Below are 16763 nucleotides of genomic sequence, written 5' to 3' on the forward strand. Positions count from 1 at the left end.
ATAGACTGGAGGACGAGTGCTAGTAATAATAATAGGGCTCAGATTTTCCTAGATGCGATAGCTGATGGATTCCTTCAGCAAGTAGTTGCCGAACCGACTAGAGGGGATGCTATTTTAGATTTGGTCTTGGTGAGTAATGAGGACCTCATAGAGGAAATGGTTGTAGGGGATAATCTTGGCTCAAGTGATCATGAGCTAATTCAGTTCAAACTGAATGGAAGGATTAACAAAAATAAATCTGCAACTAAGGTTTTTGATTTCAAAAGGGCTGACTTTCAAAAATTAAGGAAATTAGTTAGGGAAGTGGATTGGACTGAAGAATTTATGGGTTTAAAGGTAGAGGAGGCCTGGGATTATTTTAAATTAAAGCTGCAGAAGCTATCGGAAGCCTGCATCCCAAGAAAGGGGAAAAAATTCATAGGCAGGAGTTGTAGACCAAGCTGGATGAGCAAGCATCTTAGAGAGGTAATTAAGAAAAAGCAGAAAGCATATAGGGAGTGGAAGAAGGGAGGGATCAGTAAGGCAAGCTACCTTATTGAGGTCAGAATATGTAGGGATAAAGTGAGACAGGCTAAAAGTCAAGTAGAGTTGGACCTTGCAAAGGGAATTAAAACCAATAGTAAAAGGTTCTATAGTCATATAAATAGGAAGAAAACAAAGAAAGAAGAAGTGGGACCGCTAAAAACTGAGGATGGAGTGGAGGTCAAGGATAATCTAGGCATGGCCCAATATCTAAACAAATACTTTGCCTCAGTCTTTAATAAGACTAAAGAGGATCTTAGGGATAATGGTAGCATGATAAATGGGAATGAGGATATGGAGGTAGACATCACCATATCTGAGGTAGAAGCGAAACTCAAACAGCTTAATGGGACTAAATCGGGGGGCCCAGATAATCTTCATCCAAGAATATTAAAAGAATTGGCACAAGAAATTGCAAGCCCATTAGCAAGAATTTTTAATGAATCTGTAAACTCAGGGGTTGTACCGTATGATTGGAGGATTGCTAACATAGTTCCTATTTTTAAGAAAGGGAAAAAAAGTGATCCAAGTAATTATAGGCCTGTTAGTTTGACATCTGTAGTATGCAAGGTCTTGGAAAAAATTTTGAAGGAGAAGGTAGTTAAGGACATTGAAGTCAATGGTAAATGGGACAAAATACAACATGGTTTTACAAAAGGTAGATCGTGCCAAACCAACCTGATCTCCTTCTTTGAGAAAGTAACAGATTTTTTAGATAAAGGAAACGCAGTGGATCTAATTTACTTAGATTTTAGTAAGGCGTTTGATACGGTGCCACATGGGGAATTATTAGTTAAATTGGATAAGATGGGCATCAATAGGAATATTGAAAGGTGGATAGGGAATTGGTTAAAGGGGAGACTACAACGGGTCCTACTGAAAGGTGAACTGTCAAGTTGGAGGGAGGTTACCAGTGGAGTTCCTCAGGGATCGGTTTTGGGACCAATCTTATTTAATCTTTTTATTACTGACCTGGGCACAAAAAGTGGGAGTGTGCTACTAAAGTTTGCAGATGATACAAAGCTGGGAGGTATTGCTAATTTAGAGAAGGACAGGGATACCCTACAGGAGGATCTGGATGACCTTGTAAACTGGAGTAATAGGAATAGGATGAAATTTAATAGTGAGAAGTGTAAGGTCATGCATTTAGGGATTAATAACAAGAATTTTAGTTATAAGCTAGGGACGCATCAACTAGAAGTAACAGAGGAGGAAAAGGACCTTGGAGTATTGGTTGATCATAGGATGACTATGAGCTGCCAATGTGATATGGCTGTGAAAAAAGCTAATGTCGTCTTGGGATGCATCAGGAGAGGTATTTCCAGTAGGGATAAGGAGGTTTTAGTACCGTTATATAAGGCACTGGTGAGACCTCACCTGGAGTACTGTGTGCAGTTCTGGTCTCCCATGTTTAAGAAGGATGAATTCAAACTGGAACAGGTACAGAGAAGGGCTACTAGGATGATCCGAGGAATGGAAAACTTGTCTTATGAAAGGAGACTCAGGGAGCTTGGCTTGTTTAGCCTAACTAAAAGAAGGCTGAGGGGAGATATGATTGCCCTCTATAAATATATCAGAGGGATAAATACCAGAGAGGGAGAGGAATTATTTAAACTCAGTACCAATGTGGACACAAGAACAAATGGATATAAACTGGCCACTAGGAAATTTAGATTAGAAATTAGACGAAGGTTTCTAACCATCAGAGGAGTGAAGTTTTGGAATAGCCTTCCGAGGGAAGTAGTGGGGGCAAAAGATCTATCTTGCTTTAAGATTAAACTCGATAAGTTTATGGAGGAGATGGTATGATGGGATAACATGGTTTTGGTAATTAAATATTCACGGTAAATAGGCCCAATGGCCTGTGATGGGTTTTAGATGGGGTAAGATCCAAGTTACCTGGGAAAGAATTTTCTGGGAAAGAATTTTCTGTAGTATCTGGCTGATGAATCTTGCCCATATGCTCAGGGTTTAGCTGATCGCCATATTTGGGGTCGGGAAGGAATTTTCCTCCAGGGCAGATTGGAAGAGGCCCTGGAGGTTTTTCGCCTTCCTCTGTAGCATGGGGCACGGGTCACTTGCTGGAGGATTCTCTGCTCCTTGAGGTCTTTAAACTACAATTTGAGGACTTCAATAGCACAGATATAGGTGTGAGGTTTTTTTGTAGGAGTGGTGGGTGAAATTCTGTGGCCTGCGTTGTGCAGGAGGTCAGACTAGATGATCATAATGGTCCCTTCTGACCTAAATATCTATGAATCTATGAATTCACCCTAGGGCTAGGATTGTACGCAGCCCTTAGTTATGATACCATAAAAGGGACTGGGGGCACAAGATGACCCCTTATTCCATTTTGCAGTCTACCCACATTGTGTGTCACCCCAGGGGAAGGAGAAAACAGATGCTGTGGGACCACTACACTTCTCTTTCTGTGCAGGTGGGCAAAGGGTAGGTGGGAAAGGGTGAGGAATGGTTTGAAGTATTGGCTCAGCTCCCAAAATGCTAGCCAGCAAAGCTGAGTCAGCATTGGAGAAGCAAATAATTTATTGTTGGTCTGTACCAGCAACAGGTTGCTTCCCAACAGAGTATGGAGGAATCACAGAGGTAAATGTGACTCTAAATCACAATTTCTTTCCTGATCCACTCACATGGCTTAACTCTGCCCCTTCGTTGATTGGAGTTACCTATATGAGATCTAAAATACATACGAACCAGCTTATGTGTGTATGATGGGATTTTTTTTTAAGTTGCATTTTTGGAATGACCTCTGAAGATGTGCCTCCTTGTGCTAACTGATCACTCCTTTCTCACACAAGTTGCTCCTTGAGGCAATTGACCTGTTCTTAAAGAGCTGTTCATTTTTAAGCCTTGATCCACTTAGTTATTAATCTTAGCCATGCCCACAATTAAAAACTGGTTCAAACTGCAATGTTCATACATGGCTCTAGGTTTTGAAATGACAGCAGTTAGAGTGTTTGAATTTGAGGTTTTGGTTTGACCTGTTGCAGAGATAGGGGATATTTGCATTCAGTTCCAGGGTTGTATTTCCAACACCATCTGAAAGTTTAGAGGGTGTTTGGATACTGGTATTTGATTTGGGTCTATCTCATCAATAGTGTGATAGCACTGGAAAGTCTGAGAAAGTGGCCGTGACAGTACATTTCAAAACCTGTATAGTCCTAATCATCTCTCTTGCTTTTTAGCATGTACTACACACAGTAAACAGCTCTTGAGATTGACTCAACCCTTCTGCTTCAGTTTGGCTATTAATTAACTAAATCAGCTTTCTATTGCTTCATATGCTACAAAGGCTGTAGAGATGATCCCTTAATTGAATCAATCATATGATTGTATGATTAGCATTTGATTTCTGATTGTGCAGGGAAGAGAAATACAATCATCTCTGTTAGTCTCTAAGGTGCCACAAGTACTCCTTTTCTTTTTGCGAATACAGACGAACATGGCTGCTACTCTGAAATCTGTTTTTTTTACTACACCTTATATGGGAAAATGCTGCCTTTCATGAAGCGAGCACTAAGTCACCAAAGGCCAAATTCTCCAAAAGTAGTGGCTAAAATACATGCGTACAATATGCAAATGAAGGCACAAACAGCTAATTGTGCACCGTACACAAGATATTCATGTACATGCACAAGTTGGGAAGTTGTGCGTAGGTGGCCCATTTTGTGCATGCAATTATAGTTTGGCATTAAAGGTACACACCCCTGGACATTTTGTGTTAAAAATTCAGGCATCTGTTTTAGAAAAGTTGGCCCAAAATAGATGTAAAAAGAAACTTATGATCTCTTTGAGAGTTATATCTCATATTTTGTGGACTCAAAGTACAATTCTGCAAGCCAGATCAAAGCATAGTTCTAAACCAAACTAGAGGAACAGGACCACATACTGTTTGTATCAAAAGATCTAATTTTAGGAGACCACCCATTGTCTCTGTTTATCACCCCTCATCAGGTGGTAGATTAGCTCAAAGCTATCAGAGACAAGGATGGAACCTGCAAAGTATCACAAAGTATGCACATTCTGATTTGCACAGACTCAACAGCTTCTTCTTGCTTTAATATTCTACATTCTCTCTGCTAAAAGACGCACTGTTGAGGGCAGCTGTGTGCACTTGACAGTGGGGGAGATTCCAGAGCATTGATTTTATCCGTTGATGTCTCGCTGTGATGATGTCTTCATGCCAGCATTTTATATAGTCTTGGTGTCTTTTTATTTTTCCTTTACTTTGTCTGCATGCCTTGTGTTTTGCTGTGGCTGTGAGTGTGTAGGGTAATGAAGAGGTAGGTTGTGTGTCGCATGCCATGCATACATGTGTTTTGCATTTTAAAGGAAAGACTTCCGTCTCCTACTTGATACTAACACACTTCTCTGTCCATACTTTCCTTTCTGATTCTCCTGGGGAAAGCTTATCTTTCTCCAGCAATGCAGGGTAAAAATGGGAAGCAACAGAATGAAATACATTAGGATGTTTGTTCTGTATTCTGGCAGCTCTGACCTTTATACTTTATTTCTTTGTCACATTAGAATCAGCACTTGGGCCAAGGAAGTATTCACTGATGTCATTCTTTTTATTTTTAACCCTCTTCACTATGTGGCATTTGATGATGCATACATCAGGACAATGTACTTTAATGTATTTTAAATAATAGTTTAATGTATTTTGAATGAGTCTTAAGAACTCTATACGCTGTGCAATAGACACATTATAATCATCTCATTAGAGCTTTATATGTTTGGAAATGTTCTCTAGGATTGATCCCTCTGGGAGTTTTTTCACCTTCTGTCTTAAATAAATGGACAAACCCCAGTTCTCAAAAAAATAATAAATTATGGGTGCGCACTCACAGCTCTATAGTTAAAGTTGCACTGGCATTTCTATTTAAAGCAGGGATTAAACCTCTTAGTTTTGTATGGCTAGGGTGACCAGACAGCAAGGGTGAAAAATCAGGATTGGGGGGGGGGGGGCGTATTAGGTGCCTATATAAGACAAAGCCCCAAATATCGTGACTATCCCTATAAAATTGGAACATCTGGTCGCCCTATGTATGGCTAATATAAGGTGTCCTATCCAAGCTTAAAGCATTTATTCCTAGAGTTTAGAACCATCTGAGAATTTGCAAGTAAATCTGCTGGTTACAAGTATGAGTTATAATTAAGGTTAAGATTTTGGCACTGGGGTGGGGGGGTATTAAAATTCACAGGACTTGGGTAATGAACCGTAAATCACGGAAGCCGGAGCCCTGCGGTGTGAGCTGGCAGCTGGAGCCCCACCGGCCGGGGCTGAAACTGAAGCAGAAGTTACAGAGGTCTGTTAAAGTCACGGAATCTGTACCCTCCATGACCAAATTGTATCCTTAGTTATACTCATTTAAAAACAATCCCTTTTTGAATTTTATAGTGAATCTTACCATTTTCCAGACCTCTCTAGAAAATAAATTCTTTAAAAAATGTGATTTGGATACTTAACACACTTACAGATAATTCCAAAATCTAAAATATAGCCTACTTGCAAAGCTTACTAACAGGAATATTTTTGTTAATTAATATCATTAGTCATAAGCAGTTCTCTTTAGATCATGATGTTTGTCATGAGATCTGTTATCTAAAGATCTGTTATCTAGATGATAAAACTTCATATCGTAAAAATTGTATGACTAGAACATTACATGGCAGAATGGATTGTCTCTAAACCTTACATAAATAATGGTTGCAATGACATCAAATTGTCACCTAACATTTTAGATGACAAAGTTTTAGATAACAAAACTTAGGACTTCTAAAATATCATATAATGAAAAGATCTAATGATATATGAGTATATTGGTTTCAGAAATGATTGGACAGATAGTGGGTTATTCTTGGATCTGATGGGCACATGATGATTATCTAAAAGTCCATGGCAATTCAAATTTATGATTACAGGGGGGTCATGTGATCTGGGAGGGAAAGGGAAGAATCAGGTGGCAACACTTAATTCCAATTTTGTTATAAAAAGACTTTGTAACCTTTCGCTCAATGACTGTTTACAGGGGAAATAATCCTAGCATTAGAAAGGAGGCAATATTTGGCATATCAAAAAGGATATTTCTATTAAAATGCATTTCTCTTATATGAAAGAATAGTGACACTGGAGATATGCAAATGATATATTTACCACAGTGAAATGTCACTGTATTGTTAGTAAAGAGTTTGGTAAGCCTGGTTGGATCTGAGTGGGAAATGGTTGCCTCATACTGAATAGTTTCAAGAGTTCAACATTTTTTCATATCCCAAATTGTGATGAAAAGCCAAAATCTTAAAAATTTTCATGAACCTAAAAAACAATTGTTTTCAATTTAGGCACCAAAACATTTTGTTTTGATAATTTTGAAATGGTTCATTTTGATTTTTACCTTTTAAAAAACTTGAAAAAAAATCTAATTAGATTAAATGTCTGAATGAAGTAATTTCAAACAGGAAAACACTTTTTTAGAGTCACCTTTGTGTAACAGAAAGGCAACCGCAGGTTCTGGGACTTGCAACTGAAAGATAGCAGGGATTGGAAGCCTGTTATAATGGAGAATACGAATGATACCATGGGACTCCATATCTAGATATGGGGGCGGGAGGTAGAAGTGACGACCGTAATAGACGGAGAGCAGTTTAAATGAGAGGGGAAAATTGCTGCGACTCATTTGAAGTGGAGGGAGATTGTGGAAGGGAAAAGAGACTGAGATGGAGCTGGGAAAATTGACAGGCTGGTCACAGAGAGCTATGAGACTGTGAGGAGAGGAGGAGCAAGGAAGAATCCACAAGCTGAAGAAAATATAGTGAAAGGAACTTGTACAGTTTGAATTTAGAGTGAATAAGCTTCAGACTGTCATTCACACTTTCCTTGGTTCCTGTCCTTAGAACCTGTTTAGATTCCATCATTCATAATAACATTTCCTTTCATAAGCATAGAGCATCCTGATAGATAAGAAAAGGATTTCCAACATAGCAGGATTATATGGGTTTTCTATCATAAAACCATTGTGATGGGATCTCCACACAATTTCTCTCCACTATACTAGGAGTATGGTGGATTTTCTGCAATAATGGTACCATGACACATTCTCCCAATACAATCTCAGAACAGAGTAACAGCACTAACTCATTGAGTGGCTGTTACCATTTTGAAAACAGTGACAAACTATGAATACCTGACATTTATTTATTTATCCATCCATCCATCCATCCATCCAAAGACCTTCTTAGGATATTTAAATAATTTTTTGAAAAAGGAAAAGAAAAAATATATGTAGGGTGACATAGCTAGTACTGCATACAACATAAATAATACTTTGATATAATTCTACAATTATTTAAGTATAATATATTGTGTCATATTGGTTGGGCAACCCCAGATAAGATTTTTTTCTTTATCTTTTAGATCTGTGTTTTGAAGAGCATACACTGTCGATTTCATTAGAGTGTATTTAATTACAACAAGAGAATGAAGGCTTAAAGCTAGAGGCTGAAGTTACATTGACTGTTTTTAATGAGATGAAGATTGGCAGTAATAAATAAAATAACTGGTTTACAGCCAGAAAAGATAAAGTTTAAGCAAATTAAGATGTCCCACACAAAGCATAATAAATGACAATTAAAAATATTAATACCACTTTCAAAGAAAAGAGTAATCTGTTTAATGCAAAGTAAATTTAGAAGAAATTTGAATTATTTATTCCACAGTGCTGAGTTAAATCTGTTGCAGAATTAATAATACATGAAAATATGGTGACTGATGCCTTATAAATAGCTGCACCTAATATTTACTCCACAAATCTGGATTAGCACTTAATTTTAATACTGAAAGAGATTGACTGATAAATAAAAGAGGACCTATACAAATGTATTCCAGTGGATATCTTAAAACTCCATGCTCTTAATGCATAGCACATTTTTGCTGTTGTTAGATTGTATTTTAGCATAGAATCTGTATAATGGGCCTAATCTTGTGAGATGCGGAGTGTGCTGAACTCCCATTGAATTAAAAAGAAAAAGAGTGCTCAGCAATTTGCAGTATTGAGCTTAGTATGCATCTTCATAAATGCTAATAGTTTTGTTGATTTCCAAAATTATTTAAATTGGTAAGATGTTTTGGAATACCTATAATATGATTTTTTTTTTAAATTAATGTGTTCAGATGTATTGCTTTCCCTTATCTGGCAAGAAAAATGCATAAAGAGTTCCTGATGCTTCACATACAATTAAGAAATCTGGGTTAGATCTTTAGCTAGTGTAAATCAATGTAGGTCATTGAACCAACTTGACTTACAGCTGCAGAAAGCATGACCCTTTGTTGCCATATAAGCCTATTCATCCACCACAGGTTTTTGGTGTTTTCCTTCTCTCTTTTTTTACTATTGTAGACATCTGTGTGAGAGCCTGATCTTTCTGTTTGGAGGAGTTCATCTATTCTTCTTGCTTCTGTCTCATTTGGAGTATGATCGGCAAGATGCTGAGTGGCTCCTAGAATGCTGAGATCTTAGAAGCTGAAGGCATTCAAAACCTAGCAAGATTGTACCCTTCAAGTCACAGAACTGAATTTTCAAAGGGATCTTCTAAATTTTCCCAAATTTCCATATGCAAACGTTTTATTTCAGGCAAAAAATTGACATTGAATAAAAAATGCCATATGCAACATGCAAATATGAGTTCACTCATGTGCTAATGAGAGTTTTGCAGGTGCAATTTAGAAGACTCCTGTGATAATTTGGCCTATAATATTCATACAATATCATCAACACTTCATATGTATGGGATGAAATGTGCTCTACTTCTTTTAACAAAATGGTGCTTCTTTTCCCCCAATACGACCCCTCCCCCCCCGATTCCCTATGTGAATGCTTTGTAGTCACAATTTCTTATTTCCAGTCTTGCTGTTGCGTTGGAGTAAAGCATTTAAATAACTATGAAATGACAGAATAATTTGTCATAGTGAGCCTGCAGTGAAAAGCTAATGCAAATGATCCATAATTCATTTACGGGTTAAATAATGGGCAGCAATATCAGCGAGGGAGAGAGAGGCTCTCTGAAGTTCATTTTCAGTTTAGACAGCCAATTAAAAGGGAATGGAGAAGTTGTGGAATTTTGTGGCTGTTAGACTGATGTGATCGATCTTGATGTCATTTCTGAAAGTGAACCTGTCCTGTTTGCTTGGTTACAAAGAATCCACAAATAGAATATGGGACTGATAGAACGAATAGTTCATGGATGTTAAAATATTTATGCACGTTACTCCGTTACTCTCATGAGAACAATATATACAATAGGCCTTAAATTCATCATAACATACATTATTGGGTGATGAGATGAGTATCAATCCTTTAATAGAGACAGATGCATTGTATTTCTTCACTTCTGTTAACCGTTTTATGGGAGCTTTTGTGCTGCTGGAGAACCCGCTGGCTTTATTTCAAAGCCATGATGTTTCAGCCAAGACATGGTGTGTCAAAATGACATGCTTAGTATTTTGGGCAGCACCTTCATGTGTTTTCCCAATGTACCAGGTACACTATATAGTGGTAGAATGATTAAGAAAGATATAACAGGTGAACTCCCACGCTACACTATAGAGTGTTCAGAACCACCGTAGCTTGCTACATGGTGCTATGGCATACATATATATTATAGGCTATTGTGTCTATTTTAATTACAATCCACTTCTTGGTTAGAAGTTCCTGAAATAAACAGGACAGTTCAATTGCACTGTGGAAGTCCTAATTGCACTATATACTAGTTTCTCTAGTGCAGTGTGCTTTTCCCGGTTCAGTTCTCCTCACTTTTCAACAAAACATAAATAAAAATATAGTTAATTTTTTAAAATAATAAAATATCAATTTAAAAAATCCACATGCAGTTTTCCCTCTGCAAGAGGAAGAAAGAATTGAGGAAAAAGCAACATAGGAATGGATTCTAGTTACATTGCTTAATCTTAATGCATATGGAAGGCGCTCAGATACTACAGTAATGAGAGCAGTATAAGAAACAGGGTAGGATAGAGATACCAATCTTTTATTTGTAATTATTTTTCCCAAGAGGTTAGATCCTGGATAAAAGACAAAAAAGGATTTTTTTAAAGGCTCAGATTTGTTCCTATTTTTCTTTTCACTAAAATTGAACCTTTTTAGCTATGGAATTGAGCATCGTTTTGTGAACATATCTACAAATTATTCATCTCTTTGGTTTGAGTTGCTCTCCTTTTCTTCCCTCTGGGGATTTGTCTTGCTTTCTTGAATGCTTCACACCAATCATTACCTTTGTTTTGCTATTTTACAAACTAGAACAATATTGAAGTTGGTAGGCAAGCAACAAATGTGAACCACCCATTCTGATTAAAAAATAGAGCACAAAAATCCAGACATGGGAGAGCAATACCAAATACACACCTTTCTCCTGAATCCCTCAGGGATGTATTTTCACTTCAGTACTGCTAATGGGCGTTAGGTGTGTAAATCCCTCTGGCACTGAGATAAGAATATATCTCCATATATGCAGCTGCAGTAGGATACACTGGAACTTCGAAGCAATAAAAACCCAGCTAACCCAGTTACGCTGCATTCCTTTGTAAGGATAAGGAAAAAGAGTACTTGTGGCACCTTAGAGACTAACCAATTTATTTGAGCATAAGCTTTCGTGAGCTACAGCTCACTTCATCGGATGCATTCTGTGGAAAATACAGAAGATGTTTTTATACACACAGACCATGAAAAAAATGGGTGTTTATCATTACAAAAGGTTTTCTCTCCCCCCACCCCACTCTCCTGCTGGTAATAGCTTATCTAAAGTGATCACTGTCCTTACAATGTGTATGATAATCAAGGTGGGCCATTTCGAGCACAAATCCAGTATAGGGTCGTCCTTCAGGATAGGCTGTAGGTTGTATCCTGAAGGACGACCCAACACTCTCACAAATCTTGGGAGACAGGCCAGTCCTTGCCTACAGACAGCCCCCCAACCTGAAGCGAATACTCACCAGCAACCACATACCACACAACAGAACCACTAACCCAGGAACCTATCCTTGCAACAAAGCCCGTTGCCAACTGTGCCCACATATCTATTCAGGGGACACCATCCCAGGGCCTAATAACATCAGCCACACTATCAGAGGCTCGTTCACCTGCACATCTACCAATGTGATATATGCCATCATGTGCCAGCAATGCCCCTCTGCCGTGTACATTGGGCAAACTGGACAGTCTCTACGTAAAAGAATAAAAGGACACAAATCAGATGTCAAGAATTATAACATTCATAAACCAGTCGGAGAACGCTTCAATCTCTCTGGTCACTCGATTTCTGATCTCAAAGTGATATCTCAAAGTGACTATCCTTCAACAAAAAAACTTTAAAAACAGACTCCAACGCGAGACTGCTGAATTGGAATTAATTTGCAAATTGGATACAATTAACTTAGGCTTGAATAGAGACTGGGAATGGTTGATTCATTATAAAAAGTAACCTATTTCCCCTTGTTTATTTCTTCCCCCCCCACCCCACCCCCCACTGTTCCTCAGACGTTCTTGTTAAACCCTGGATTTGTGCTGGAAATGGCCCACCTTGATTATCATACACATTGTAAGGAGAGTGATCACTTTAGATAAGCTATTACCAACAGGAGAGTGGGGTGCGGGGAGAGAAAACTTTTTGTAGTGATAAACACCCATTTTTTTCATGGTCTGTGTGTATAAAAACATCTTCTGTATTTTCCACAGAATGCATCCGATGAAGTGAGCTGTAGCTCATGAAAGCTTATGCTCAAATAAATTGGTTAGTCTCTAAGGTGCCACAAGTACTCCTTTTCTTTTTGCGAATACAGACTAACACGGCTGTTACTCTGAAATTTGTAAGGATACAATTTTGTGAGATGCTGAGCACCCACAAAATCCATTTAAAGAATTGATCCTGCACCTATTGAAATTAATGGCAAAGCTTCCATTGACTTTAATGGTGCAGGATCAGTACCTTAATTGGTGGGAGTTGAGGTACACTTAGCATTTCATGGGATCTGGAAAAATCTCTGGAAGCTAGCAACTGAATACTAGAGCAAGAATTCTACCATGCATATTTCAGCTCCTGACTCCAGCTGAACTGTTCTGTATTTTGTGATATTTAAAATTGAGGGCTGGGAGAAACAAAATAATTTTAAAGTATATTCCAGAATCCACCACTGCCCCCATCCGGTTATAACTGGAATAATAAGGTGCAGTGGTTTACCATATATTTATTCCTGGGGGAATTCTGCGGGACTGCACGCCTGCAGAAAACACCCTCCCCCCACAGAATTCCTATGTTTCCCTGCAGAAAATGGCAGGGAAGCAAAAGGAAGCTATGTGGGGGTACGGGTGGGGGGGCTGACATTGGCTGCAGTTTTTAGGGGGATTGCCCCCAACAGAGGTGAGACACACAGGGTTATGTACCACAGCCCGCCCCCCCATTTCTGCAAGCACAGAGCTGCCCAGCTGAAGGAGGCTCAGCTCTACTGACTCTGCAGTTGAACACTGCCTCCTGGGTCCAGTTGGGCTTCCCTTTAGTGTAATGGGAGCTTTCCTGTTTTCTGTGCAACAGTGAGTGCCTGCAGTGGGGCTGGGTAAGAGGGGGCGTGGGAAATGAGGGAAGGGAGAGTGGGGGGAAGAGGCAGTGGGGAAGGAAGGGGGTGGGAGAGGAATATGGGAGTGAGGGGAGGGGGTGGGGGATGGGATGTGGAAGAAAAGGTGCGAGGGGAAGTGGGAGTCCGGCATGCGGTGTCCCCTCAGCAGCAGCTGGGGCTCTCCCATTAAGCAGGCCCATTGAACCCTCACACTGACAAGCCCTACACCTAGACCCCCCTGATGAGTTCTCCACACCCAAGCCCCCACCGCACTGAGCCCCAACCAACTGCACCTGGAACCCCACCCTATCAAGCCCCACTCCTGCAGCACGTGGACCCCATAACTGAGCCCCCCACATCCAACCCCCACGCCGCTGAGCCTCATCTCCTCACACCCCGACCCCCTCTGCTGAGTCCCAACCACCTTCACCTGGATCCCCTGGAGAGTCCCATTGCCCCTGCACCCGAACCCCACAAAAAGCCCGTGTGCATCCAGATCTCCCACTGAGCCTCCCACACAGAAACCTCTCACCCCACACCTTGATCCCCCACACTAAGCCCCTCTATACTTGGATCCTGCTGGGCTGCCTGCCCACCCAAACCTGGTGCACCTGGCAAAGAGGGGCAGGGCCCCGGGTGTTTCTGGGGCAGGCCCAGCCCTTACACCGTGTCAGGGTTGGGTGCAGCCTCACTGCCGAGTTTCTATATTGGGGGAGGTGTGGGCTTCAGGGTGATCTCCCACCTCAGTGCAGCCAATGGCCTGCCATGCTGGAGGCACATTTATTTGACAAATAGTATTTGCAGAATTTTGCGGAATTTAAAATATTGTGTGCAGAATTTTTAATTTTTTGGTGCAGAATTCCCTCAGAAGTAAATATATCGAACAAGTCAATTGGTGTCACAATGGCGTTTTCTGTTACTTTAAAGTCAAAGATAACATCTCAATCTCAATTACACATCTATATTGAACAGGCATTCAGTGCTCTTCTGAGTACATGTATGGTAATACAGCATTGTGGTCTGTTAAGGTTAAAATTCTCTATATTTGGGTTTACAAGGAAAGTGTGGGCCCCTTACTGAATGACGGAGGCAACCTAGTGACAGAGGATGTGGAAAAAACTAATGTACTCAATGCTATTTTTGCCTCTGTCTTCACGAATAAGGTCAGCTCCCAGACTGCTGCACTGGGCATCACAGCATGGGGAGTAGATGGCCAGCCCTCTGTGGAGAAAGAGGTGGTTAGGGACTATTTAGAAAAGCTGGACGTGCACAAGTCCATGGGGCCGGACGCGTTGCATCCGAGAGTGCTAAAGGAATTGGCGGCTGTGATTGCAGAGCCATTGGCCATTATCTTTGAAAACTCGTGGCGAATGGGGGAAGTCCCAGATGACTGGAAAAAGGCTAATGTAGTGCCAATCTTTAAAAAAAGGGAAGAAGGAGGATCCTGGGACTACAGGCCAGTCAGCCTCACCTCAGTCCCCAGAAAAATCATGGAGCAGGTCCTCAAGGAATCAATCCTGAAGCACTTACATGGGAGGAAAGTGATCAGGAACAGTCAGCATGGATTCACCAAGGGAAGGTCATGCCTGACTAATCTAATCGCCTTCTATGATGAGATTACTGGTTCTGTGGATGAAGGGAAAGCAGTGGATGTATTGTTTCTTGACTTTAGCAAAGCTTTTGACACGGTCTCCCACAGTATTCTTGTCAGCAAGTTAAAGAAGTATGGGCTGGATGAATGCACTATAAGGTGGGTAGAAAGTTGGCTAGATTGTCGGGCTCAACGGGTAGTGATCAATGGCTCCACGTCTAGTTGGCAGCCGGTGTCAAGTGGAGTGCCCCAGGGGCCGGTCCTGGGGCCAGTTTTGTTCAATATCTTCATAAATGATCTGGAGGATGGTGTGGATTGCACTCTCAGCAAATTTGCGGATGATACTAAACTAGGAGGAGTGGTAGATACGCTGGAGGGCAGGGATTACGATAGAGAGGACCTAGACAAATTGGAGGATTGGGCCAAAAGAAATCTGATGAGGTTCAGTAAGGATAAGTGCAGGGTCCTGCACTTAGGACGGAAGAACCCAATGCACCGCTACAGACTAGGGCCCGAATGGCTAGGCAGCAGTTCTGCGGAAAAGGACCTAGGGGATGAGAAGCTGGATATGAGTCAGCAGTGTGCCCTTGTTGCCAAGAAGGCCAATGGCATTTTGGGATGTATAAGTAGGGGCATAGCGAGCAGATCGAGGGACGTGATTGTCCCCCTCTATTCGACATTGGTGAGGCCTCATCTGGAGTACCGTGTCCAGTTTTGGGCCCCACACTACAAGAAGGATATGGATAAATTGGAGAGAGTCCAGCGAAGGGCAACAAAAATGATTAGGGGTCTGGAACACATGACTTATGAGGAGAGGCTGAGGGAACTGGGATTGTTTAGTCTGCAGAAGAGAAGAATGAGGGGGGATTTGATAGCTGCTTTCAACTACCTGAGTTGTGGTTCCAGAGAGGATGGTTCTAGACTATTCTCAGTGGTAGAAGAGGACAGGACAAGAAGTAATGGTCTCAAGTTGCAGTGGGGGAGGTTTAGGTTGGATATTAGGAAAAAAATTTTCTAATTTGGTGAGGGTGGTGAAACACTGGAATGTGTTACCTAGGGAAGTGGTAGAATCTCCTTCCTTAGAAGTTTTTAAGGTCAGGCTTGACAAAGCCCTGGCTGGGATGATTTAATTGGGGATTGGTCCTGCTTTGAGCAGGGAGTTGGACTAGATGACCACCTGAGGTCCCTTCCAAACCTGATATTCTATGATTCTTTGTATATCTTATGTGTTTTCCTTTCTTCTGTCATTCAGCACTGATATTTTATTCTTTTTCATCATTTTTCCCCCCTCTCTTGCATTTGCTATCTCTTTCTCTCTAAGGGAAGGACCAGACTGTAGCAGCGTTATCTAGAATGCACTTCCCTTTCTAAGTGTTTCATTGACACATCTTTCTCTAACACTGCTTTGTTCAGTGACTGAGCAGCCTGAGCAAGTGTTTTGGGACAGAATGTTCTTCTGCAATGGAGAGAGAATTTCAGAGACAGTGCAAGTTTAGCAAAAGATTATTAGATCTTACTTGTCATTGAGCCTCAGAAAGAAGAGTCTTTTCTCTGTTAGGTTTCAGAGTAACAGCCGTGTTAGTCTGTATTAGCAAAAAGAAAAGGAGTCCTTGTGGCACCTTAGAGACTAACCAATTTATTTGAGCATGAGCTTTCGTGAGCTACAGCTCACTTCATCAGATGCATACCGTGGAAACTGCAGCAGACTTTATATATACACAGAGAATATGAAACAATACCTCCTCCCACCCCACTGTCCTGCTGGTAATAGCTTATCTAAAGTGAGCAACAGGTTAGGCCATTTCCAGCACAAATCCAGGTTTTCTCACCCTCCACCCCCCACACAAATTCACTCTCCTGCTGGTGATAGCCCATCCAAAGTGACAACTCTTTACACAATGTGCATGATAATGAAGTTAGGCCATTTCCTGCACAAATCCAGGTTCTCTCACTCCCTCACCCCCCTCCAAAAACCCACCCCCATACACACACAGACTCACTCTCCTGCTGGTAATA

The 16763-nt window shown here is 40.8% G+C and overlaps 1 protein-coding gene across 1 annotated transcript in view; it reads left to right on the forward strand.

Annotated features, from left to right (window-relative positions):
• ANK2 (ankyrin 2) overlaps nucleotides 1-16763 on the forward strand; it is a 252289-nt gene that overhangs the window by 98460 nt on the left and 137066 nt on the right. The gene's annotated exons all lie outside the window — the stretch shown is intronic.

This window comes from Eretmochelys imbricata, chromosome 4 (genome assembly GCF_965152235.1).
Source record: "Eretmochelys imbricata isolate rEreImb1 chromosome 4, rEreImb1.hap1, whole genome shotgun sequence".
In the NCBI taxonomy this organism is placed as follows: domain Eukaryota; kingdom Metazoa; phylum Chordata; order Testudines; family Cheloniidae; genus Eretmochelys; species Eretmochelys imbricata.